The sequence below is a fragment of the Primulina eburnea genome, chromosome 14 (assembly GCF_022965805.1).
Source record: "Primulina eburnea isolate SZY01 chromosome 14, ASM2296580v1, whole genome shotgun sequence".
In the NCBI taxonomy this organism is placed as follows: Eukaryota; Viridiplantae; Streptophyta; class Magnoliopsida; order Lamiales; family Gesneriaceae; genus Primulina; species Primulina eburnea.
The window spans coordinates 18,367,428-18,376,358 of record NC_133114.1 but is presented as its reverse complement, the minus strand read 5'-3'; the positions used below and the strand labels follow the sequence as shown (position 1 = coordinate 18,376,358).

Below are 8,931 nucleotides of genomic sequence, written 5' to 3'. Positions count from 1 at the left end.
CGTCAATCCTATGAGTTCCCATGAGAGATTGAGCACTCTCTTGTTTTAGAATAGGCTTTGGTGTGGCCTTAGCTTGCGTTGCTGCAAATCGGAAACTCTCATTTGGATTGCGACAGATATCCTGTGCTCCAGTTGTTTTAATAGCCGATCTTTTCCATGTTTTAGTAAAATAAATGTCTATTCAGTTAGTGCATTTTGTTCTTCTTTCCTTTTGTATTTTGGTTGTGTGCTTAACAATCATTACTTAGCGGCAGTCCTGCTAAAGCAATATAGAAAGAAACACTGGGATGAAGATGAGGAAGGCTTTGAGCATCCTGTTGTTTCCAGCAATGAAAATGTTATTCCTTTTTCTTGATGGATGTCTCACCATGGATCAAATCTACGCATTTCAGCAGAAATGGGAATGCCTCGGTCTAAAGATCTCGACTTTGAATTTTACTTCATTTAGTTATCTAAAACTTGAGTTTTAATTTAATTCCTAAACCCTCTTTTAGGTTGCAGTTTTTCGTGTCCTTTAACTGCTATTTGTTATTGTTTCAAATTTATCACATGCCTAACTGAAATGGACACAATTGTCTGAAACTCGGGCCTTTGAATCTTCTTTCCGAACTGATTGCATTTCATACTATGCTTCCCCGGGTTGGTTTCATAAAGTGGAAACTGGAAAGCACTAGAAGTTAGATACCTTTTAACTCTGTTACATATAAAATGACACTCATTCTGTTAATTTTGGAGGCATCCATACGTGGAATACTTCTTTCATTGTTAGATGATCCACAAAAGAAGATCTGTACTGCAGTTAGTGTGGCTGTATCAACTTGCACAGTATGACTGGCCGGATTATTGGCCAGATCTAGCTCCTTTCCTTCTTAGTTTGATTAATGACCAGAGTAAACTGAACGCTGGCGAGTCCTTTGTTTTCCTTTGAAGTTGTGGATTCATTTTTTGTGAGTGAATCTAATCTTTGTTGCTGATCGTCCCATTGCATGGGGCTATAAGATGCTTGGCACTTATTTCTTCGGATATCGATGATAAGATTGTTCTTAAACTTATATCAGTTTTATTCTGGTGCCTGCTCGCTATTGTGTCATATCCTCAGGTAAATGTCGTTATTACCTCCATATCGTAGTTATCTAATAAACTACAAATAAGTGATATGAAACATTGGTTTAAACTTTTAGGCTATAACTATCATGTTTAGACAAGAAATATAAATTGTATGAGTCCATCACTTTATCAGCAAGTATTGGAAACTGTGGCTTGCGGTTGCACTAGGTTTATGATCCGTCTCATGAGAAGAACTAGTCATATTAAAGGTACACTACAGTTTTGGCTAATAAAGAGATCACCAGCACAACTTGATTAATCACTTTATACCCCTTTAATTGTTACTTTACATAATAATGTATAGGCTACAGGTTTGCACTTGTGTATGGGATGCATAATCCTAAATAAGAGCCTGAAGAATTCTTTTGTTTCACCAATATTTAGCTCTGGGAACCTATGCCTTTGCTGACTTGTTCTAGAATTAGTTATATTTTTTATGTTCTGTACTTCTATTAGAACAATTTATTCTACAGATTAGAAGATGTATTTAATATATAATTTAGAGACAATAACTTCATCCTTAAATATTTATCCATGTCAGAAAAGGAGGTTGTTTTCTAAAAAGGTTCTTGTGTAGTACTTACTAACTGAAGAATGCTATTTGTGGTGTTTGTCCTCTGCTCATATTTTTTAAAAAGGTGTTTGTGTATGCCTAAGGAGGGTGTGAATTGTAGTCTATTATGTGGCTTGGTTGAAACTCTTCATTTGTCTTAGCTTCACCTGATGTTTTTTTAACTCAACAAATCAGAAACTTGATGCAACAATAGAGGCACTCAAGTTACCTTTTACCTTTCTTCTGATTACATATCCATGTTCATTTCTATTCAAGAAGTATATGAGAAAAATTGATGCTTTATTTGTTGGTTTGCAAAATTATTATGAAATGTTTTATTTGATGTACAAGGCATCATATGAATCCACTTATCTTTGATTTTTTTCTTTTTGGATATTTATCACTACAGATCTATGATAAATGTCTCAGGTCTAAAGCTCTTTCAATAGTGTACAATTGTACTTCAGTGCTCGGGGTTTTGAGTGGTGTATATAAGGTATATTGCTTTTAAAACTGGCTGATTGAATGAATGTATTTGTTATTGCTAATGATTAGTGGATTGATTACAGGTAATTAGATGGAAATAAGCGCCTTTCTGTTACCAATGCTCCAGCCTTGGATGGAGCAATTTTCTTCAATCCTAAAGCACCCAGTGCCATCTGAAGATCCTGATGATTGGAGCATTCAGATGGAGGTTGTTATTCTTTTGGTTTCTCTCTCATGATGCTCTGTGAAAAGTTCTGACTTCTAGAACATTTTTTCCATTATTGGTACAGGTTTTAAAGTGCCTGAATCAGTTTGTTCAATACTTTCCAGCCATAGCCGATGCTCGTTTTATGGGTATGTTGCAGTAATCTATTGAATGTGCTGATACATTTACTTTCCTTTTACTTGTTCTTGTTATTTTTTCTTTCCTTTTTTTTTTTGACATTGTGGTGGTGTTTCAGTTATTGTGGCATATATTTATAACATCCTTTGGAGTCTATGGCGATCTTCAGTTTAAGGTGTTGAAGATTCCTATGATGGAAGATATGATTCTCACTGTGCAGAAAAAAGTCTGGAGTCCTTTGTCCTTCAGGTTAATTATAATAATCACTGTGTGATGATGTTTGACAACTTATAAGTGTTACTGTAAAATATGATCGACTACGGCACTGGTGTTCAATGCTGAAGATTTGAATTTCCTTTGAAATATCAAAACTGTATGACATTCTTATTGGTTTCATGTGGTTAATTTTGCTTTGTGTTTGACACTGTGGCAGTACCACATTATCTTTATTAGCAAACTTGTGCTCTTGCTTTAATTTCCTTTTTAGTGCTTGATTTTACTTCTTTACTTGCAGACTGAACTTTTCTGTCCTTTTATACACGATTTTATCATATTTGACTCGTTATTTGAAAACTATCTTGAACATATTGACTAAGGATAATGGTATTTGTTTGTTTTTCCTACTGGCTTTAGGACTTCTCGCATTGGTTTTTATCTTTTAACTTTAAATGTAATGTCTACTTTATTATTTCTCCAAAAAAGTTAAGTTGAACATTCAGTGTACAACATTGTTATCAATCATGCATCCGTCTTCTACAGGCCAGAAAAAAGTAAAAAAAAAATAGTTTAATCCAGATCTATTTATCTTTTCTAGGAGTACTTATTTGGGTTTATGACGCAAATTTCTTCACTAGACCTTTTGGCTATCAAAAGACAATTGGGGTAAGGAAATGAACAAAAAAAGATGCTGAATATTATCAATCAGTGTGTAGAATCAGCATGTTTTCTGACATTTTATATAGCACCAAACCTTTCTCCAAGCAAGTTTATATGAGCCGGCTTTCATATATCTGGTCATTTATAATTACAGTTAACCATTCAATTTGTGCCTCGTCGATTTAATGGTAAAATTCAAATTGCGACATTGAAAATAACAGGTTCAGTTTGTACCCTCTGTAAAACCTTCGAGTGATCTGAGAAACTCTTTCTTATTGCAAAAATTGGAGTACCTGTTCAGGAATAAGCCTGTGATTTACATTTTGACATATGAGTATGCTTTCTTGTAATATTTTCCTTGTTTTTGTTGCTGAGAGTAAACTATTGGCAATCACTTGCTAGCCTCGTGACATGCCTGCTTATCTAGTGATGCAGTTATTTGAATTTTTATTGAGCATTGTTGGAAGCCCAAAATTTGTAAGGGTATGCTTTGAGACTTTATTTTATCAGTTTTTTTCTCCTTTTTGTTACACGAGACTGTCAGTTTCCAGAAATGTTAATATTTTTCCAATTCAGGTTGTTATGAACAGTGTGAAAGAGTTGGTTTACTATACCATTGGTTTCCTACAAATGACAGAACAACAGGTATTCTGTTTATACTAGTTGGTTAATGAAACTGTAATCCTTTATGTTCTCAATAAAACACTATGAAATACAATATAAGGAGAAATAATGACATGGATTGGTACACTTTATATAGGTCACATCAAATCCCACTTGGAAATATCTTATCATACCAATAATATAAGATCCTATCTCATCATACCAATAATATATGGGAAATTTCCTATCACACTATTAATATAGGATCTTATCATATCATACCAATAATATATGATCCTAGTTCAAAATATAGCCTAACAAATCTCTATCAAATCCTAACTATTTCGACATTCCCTGTAGAGGCCCGTATTTCGTATTTGAAAATTTGCGGAATAATTTAAACTTTTTCTCTTTAACTAAATAACATGCCTCATTCATAAAATAAACTGATAAATAGATTTAATGTTTAAAGTAGCAGCGGAAGTAAATAATGATTTCAAAACCACAACTTAAAATAATTATTCTAGGTAAAAACTGAGTTTGAACATAAATGGTAAATGATAAAAATGAGGTCCTCGGGTTCTTACTACTGCCGACCCAAGCTAGCTCACTGGTCCCCGCCCTCGGTCTCGATCTCATCAGTACCTACAACAATCAAGTCTAGTGAGTCTAAAGACTCAACATGCATATATCGTGAATAACAAGTAAAATTTATCATAAAATTTCATGCCATGTAAAGATATCATCTGATCAGACTAAACTAAACCACAGTATACTGGGCGATAGAGATCATCACAGCCCTTGGACTGGATATCCGTACCCATACATGAAAATGAACCGGTCGTAAGTCACCGGGTGAAGTAATAATCCCATAAGCTGAATCTCATAAGCGTGAGGTGGCCACAACACATATCGCATATATCTCAAAAATAAACATTTTATATTTTTATGCACGTAATATAATTATAATCCTGCTTTTAAACCAAATGGGTTGGATCGTTCCAAGGCTCGCTGCGACCTAATTTTAACATGAGAAACATGCAAATAAACTTAACTTGACCAACGCTTCATAATCGAACTAAAAAGAGACAATTACGTCCAACAAACTCAGTATCTAACCATGACTCCGTACCAACCCGAACCAACCTCGAACCATCGTTTAGTCATGATTCAAATACACCAAAAATGATGGAAAATAAATACCAAGGGCTGTAATACACGAAATTTGTGCATGGAGGCCAAAATCATAAAACACTCTTTCGAGAGTCTCTTTGGCACATTGCACCGTATATTCTCGTACGACTTCTAAACTTAACCAAATCACAAACGGCCAAAAACATGACCTTACTAACTCAATGAGGTACTGTCCAGTCTAAGGCCATAGGCTAAAAGCTAACCAAGAACTCGAAACAAGCCTCTGAACCGAAGACAAAGTTGCTGTCAAAAAATGCAGCAGCAGCTGTTGTGCTTCCTTGCTTCGTTTACGAGGCTATTGGCCATTGGGGCTTGAACCACCAACCAGAGCCTCTTCCCAACATCCTAAGGTGTGGCGTGAACCATGGCTAAGGGCCCTAGGCCGACCACAATCCAAGCAACACCTACGACAACCCGCGCTTCCACCCGAGAACGCATAATGCACACGCGTGGGGTGTTGCGTTTGTTTTTCTGTCAATTAATGGATCCAATGGATATGAGGCTAACCATGGTCCATGCTAGACATGTTAAGGTGTTGTATGAATCATGGCTAAGGGCTAGAAGCCAACCACAACCCACCTAAACACCATGAGGCCGAACCAATTCACACATAAAAAAGAAAACAAAAATCGAAACCGTGGGACACTTGTGTTGTTTCTGTCCGAACGACTTGGAACATGGCTCAAGTCACTTAGGGCAGACTTGACCACGTCCTATGCTTTCTAGGGAAGGGTCCTAGCCATGGATACCGGCCCTAGGCCAGCCATGGCTCGAACACTATCCTACGCAAGCCAATGACAGCAAATGGACTTCGAATGTGACACTTGTTCTTACTTATTGATTCGAGCACTTATCTTACGGTTTTGGGGCTTGAAACCTTGATCAAACTTGACCCTAACACACCCTAGGATATGAACAGAAGCAGCATTGAACGTCTGGAATCAAGCCAAACCCTGAAACCATCAAAACAATACCAAACGTGAAGCATGAAAATCGGCCGAGAAAAATATGTGCAATTTTCGAGATAGTTGCTATCATGTTTCGGTTTTTTTTTTCCATTGAAATCATGTATATGTGATGTTTAAAAATAATTATATGGCTTTATTGAAGAGAAAATAAACATATATACATACCTTGAATTTGTTTTGAAAGAAAACAAACGATTACGACGAACAAGGCGCGGCGGAGACGGAGTTCTCTTTTCTTTCTACTTTTCTATCTTATTCTCTCTTGATGGCTCACGATTTTTCTTGCTGAATAACTCTGAAATTTCGAGAATGAGGAGAGGGAAATGGCTAGGAGATGAATGAGGAAGTTGCAAAATAGATGGGAGATTTGAAAGGCAAGATAAAATCTTTCTATCATTTGAGTTTGTTAGATAGGAAATGAGTTGTGATATCAAGGGATTTGAGGGTGATTTGATGGGGTGTGAGGGCCGAAAATTAGTCTAGATACAAGGTGCAACATTGTTTAATTGTTAATTATTAGTGATTAAAATGTGATGGGATTATCTACCAAGAAAAAGGATAAGGAAAGATATCAAAAATGGGGAGTTGCCAAATCATGATTAATTCTCTAAAATAAGTGGCCGAAATTTGCTAGATAATGAGAGGGAAAAATATTGCTTAAATATTGAATTTTATCTCCATAAAGTTTTAAACATGAATTATGTATTTTAGTGAAATAGTAAATTAATTTAGGATGATAATTTTCTTGCATGCATAGATAATTCTTTAAAATAAATTACTAACATGTTAAATTACAATTTCTAAAATAAAATAAGCCTAGATTAATTTATCCAAATTGGTTACACATTTTAAATTAGGCTTTTAATCAATTATTGAACCTAAAAGAACTTATTTACTAATTATCTCTAATTACTTAAATAAATCCTTAAATTTTATTTTACATTAAAATAACTTATTCTTTATCTTGAATAAATTCTAGGAATATTTTCTTATTATTAAATTTTATTTCAATACTCCAACTCCAGTCTGGCCTCGCTTATTTTTCCGAAAAGATAAAACTAAACTACGGCGAAAATAACTCAACAATTTAAAGAAAAGAATTTAAATCCTCATGCATAAAAATCATTTTAATTTAAATAATAGTAATTATTCATGATTTATACATAGTCTGATTTAACGGTTACTCCCCCTCAAGTTGGTGAAAAGAATTTAATCATCCCCAACTTGCTCACTTGTTCTTCAAAGGTTTGTTTGGATAGGCCCTTAGTTAGGATATCTGCAACTTGTAATAGGCTTTGGAACAAATGGAATACAGATAACTTTTTCTTCAAGTTTCTCAGAGGTTATTTTAGTTAATAAGTGAGCAGTATTATTTCCTGATACAAAGTTGTCTTCTTGTTTACTTTTATTTTTGGGGGTGATGGTGGTGAAGTTTTCTCCTATTTTCTCACCTTTATTTTAGCAATTTAAGTTGAGGTTTTTTTTCCCTTACTCTTAATATTCAAGTCATAAAATTTGATTGGTTTATTTGATGTTGCAAACCTCTTTTATTATCTCATCACTCTCTTTACTGCCAGTGGAGTCTAACATTTGTGATCTCATGAAGTCACATGCTACTGCAGGACTCTTGAAGTCCCATGCTCTCATATTGTGATTATAGAAGGAATCTATGCTTTAAATGAAAAATTGCGTCCTCTGCTGGATCTCCGGGTATCTGTGACAGGTGGTGTTCACGTTGATCTCGTAAAACAGATTATACGGAGCATACAGCTTGCTGGGCAGGAACCAGAAGAAATAATTCACCAAATATCTGAAACCTTGGGTATTCCTCATAACTAATTTAAGTAAAGCATGAAATACATCGTACACCTTCCACAAGTTCTCAGCCACACTTCTTGTAACGTACCGTACTTTTAAACTACTTTAAAGTTTGCGGAAAAATAAAAATTTTCTTAAATACAAAATGAACTTTCAATTCTTGGTCAACAAACAACAAAAATATTTGCATTAAAAGAGATCACCAATAAAATTTGCTAAAGAACAATACTTGTTTAAACATTGTAAACAAAACGTGAAATCAGAATAGTTGAAGCATTGCATAAAAACTTAAAAACTTGGGCAGCCCTCAGGTTTAGCCTCTTGCTCAATCCAAGCCAGCTCACTGGTCATCACCCCTCGCCTCCTTAAATTCATCATTACCTGCATCGATCAAGTCTAGTGAGCCTAAAGGCTCAACATGTATAAATTGGATATAACAAGTAATACTTAATAAAACCACATACATCTTTAAAATACAGTGTACATACTTGGAACTTGAATTTGCATACTAAGCTTGAATATACATACATGTCATAGACGTGCCATCGTGAAACTTTTCTTAAACATGCTTGCATCTTACATACTTGAACATACATAAACTTCATCATTTTGCGTAGAGATATGTTTCAAAGCAAGTGACCATGCATAAAAGTGCCTGATAAGACTAAACCACAGTACTGGGCTAGCAGGGAAAGTCCACTACCACATATATGAGATCCCCGTTAATGCTTTAACGTATGGATTGGTCCCTGGTCATTCTTTACCACTTTCCAATCCTGATCTAAATCCGGTCATGCTTTACCGGGGTGGAGAGGTCCTCGGCCACGTTCACCGACTTTCAAACCCAAACATAATTTGGTCACGAGACATTTAGCATACCTCAAAAACTTAAAAATATTTTTTTCGTATGTCGAACATACTTACTTGGCATTGATTGATTCGTTGGATCTCGCTTGGGGCCACTGCTGCACATACTAACATGA

The 8,931-nt window shown here is 35.2% G+C and overlaps 1 long non-coding RNA gene across 3 annotated transcripts; it reads left to right on the top strand.

Moving 5' to 3' along the window:
• Positions 1 to 239: 239 nt before the first annotated feature.
• LOC140812552 (uncharacterized) lies at positions 240 to 8,020 on the top strand. 3 transcript variants are annotated; one of them, XR_012113691.1, is made up of 8 exons: positions 240 to 337; positions 736 to 2,156; positions 2,238 to 2,354; positions 2,437 to 2,500; positions 2,608 to 2,738; positions 3,801 to 3,848; positions 3,942 to 4,010; positions 7,753 to 8,020. It is a non-coding gene; the product is annotated as an uncharacterized lncRNA (long non-coding RNA). The 3 variants fall into 3 exon arrangements; XR_012113692.1 differs by having other exon boundaries at positions 7,737 to 8,020; XR_012113693.1 differs by having other exon boundaries at positions 251 to 411.
• Positions 8,021 to 8,931: the final 911 nt, after the last annotated feature.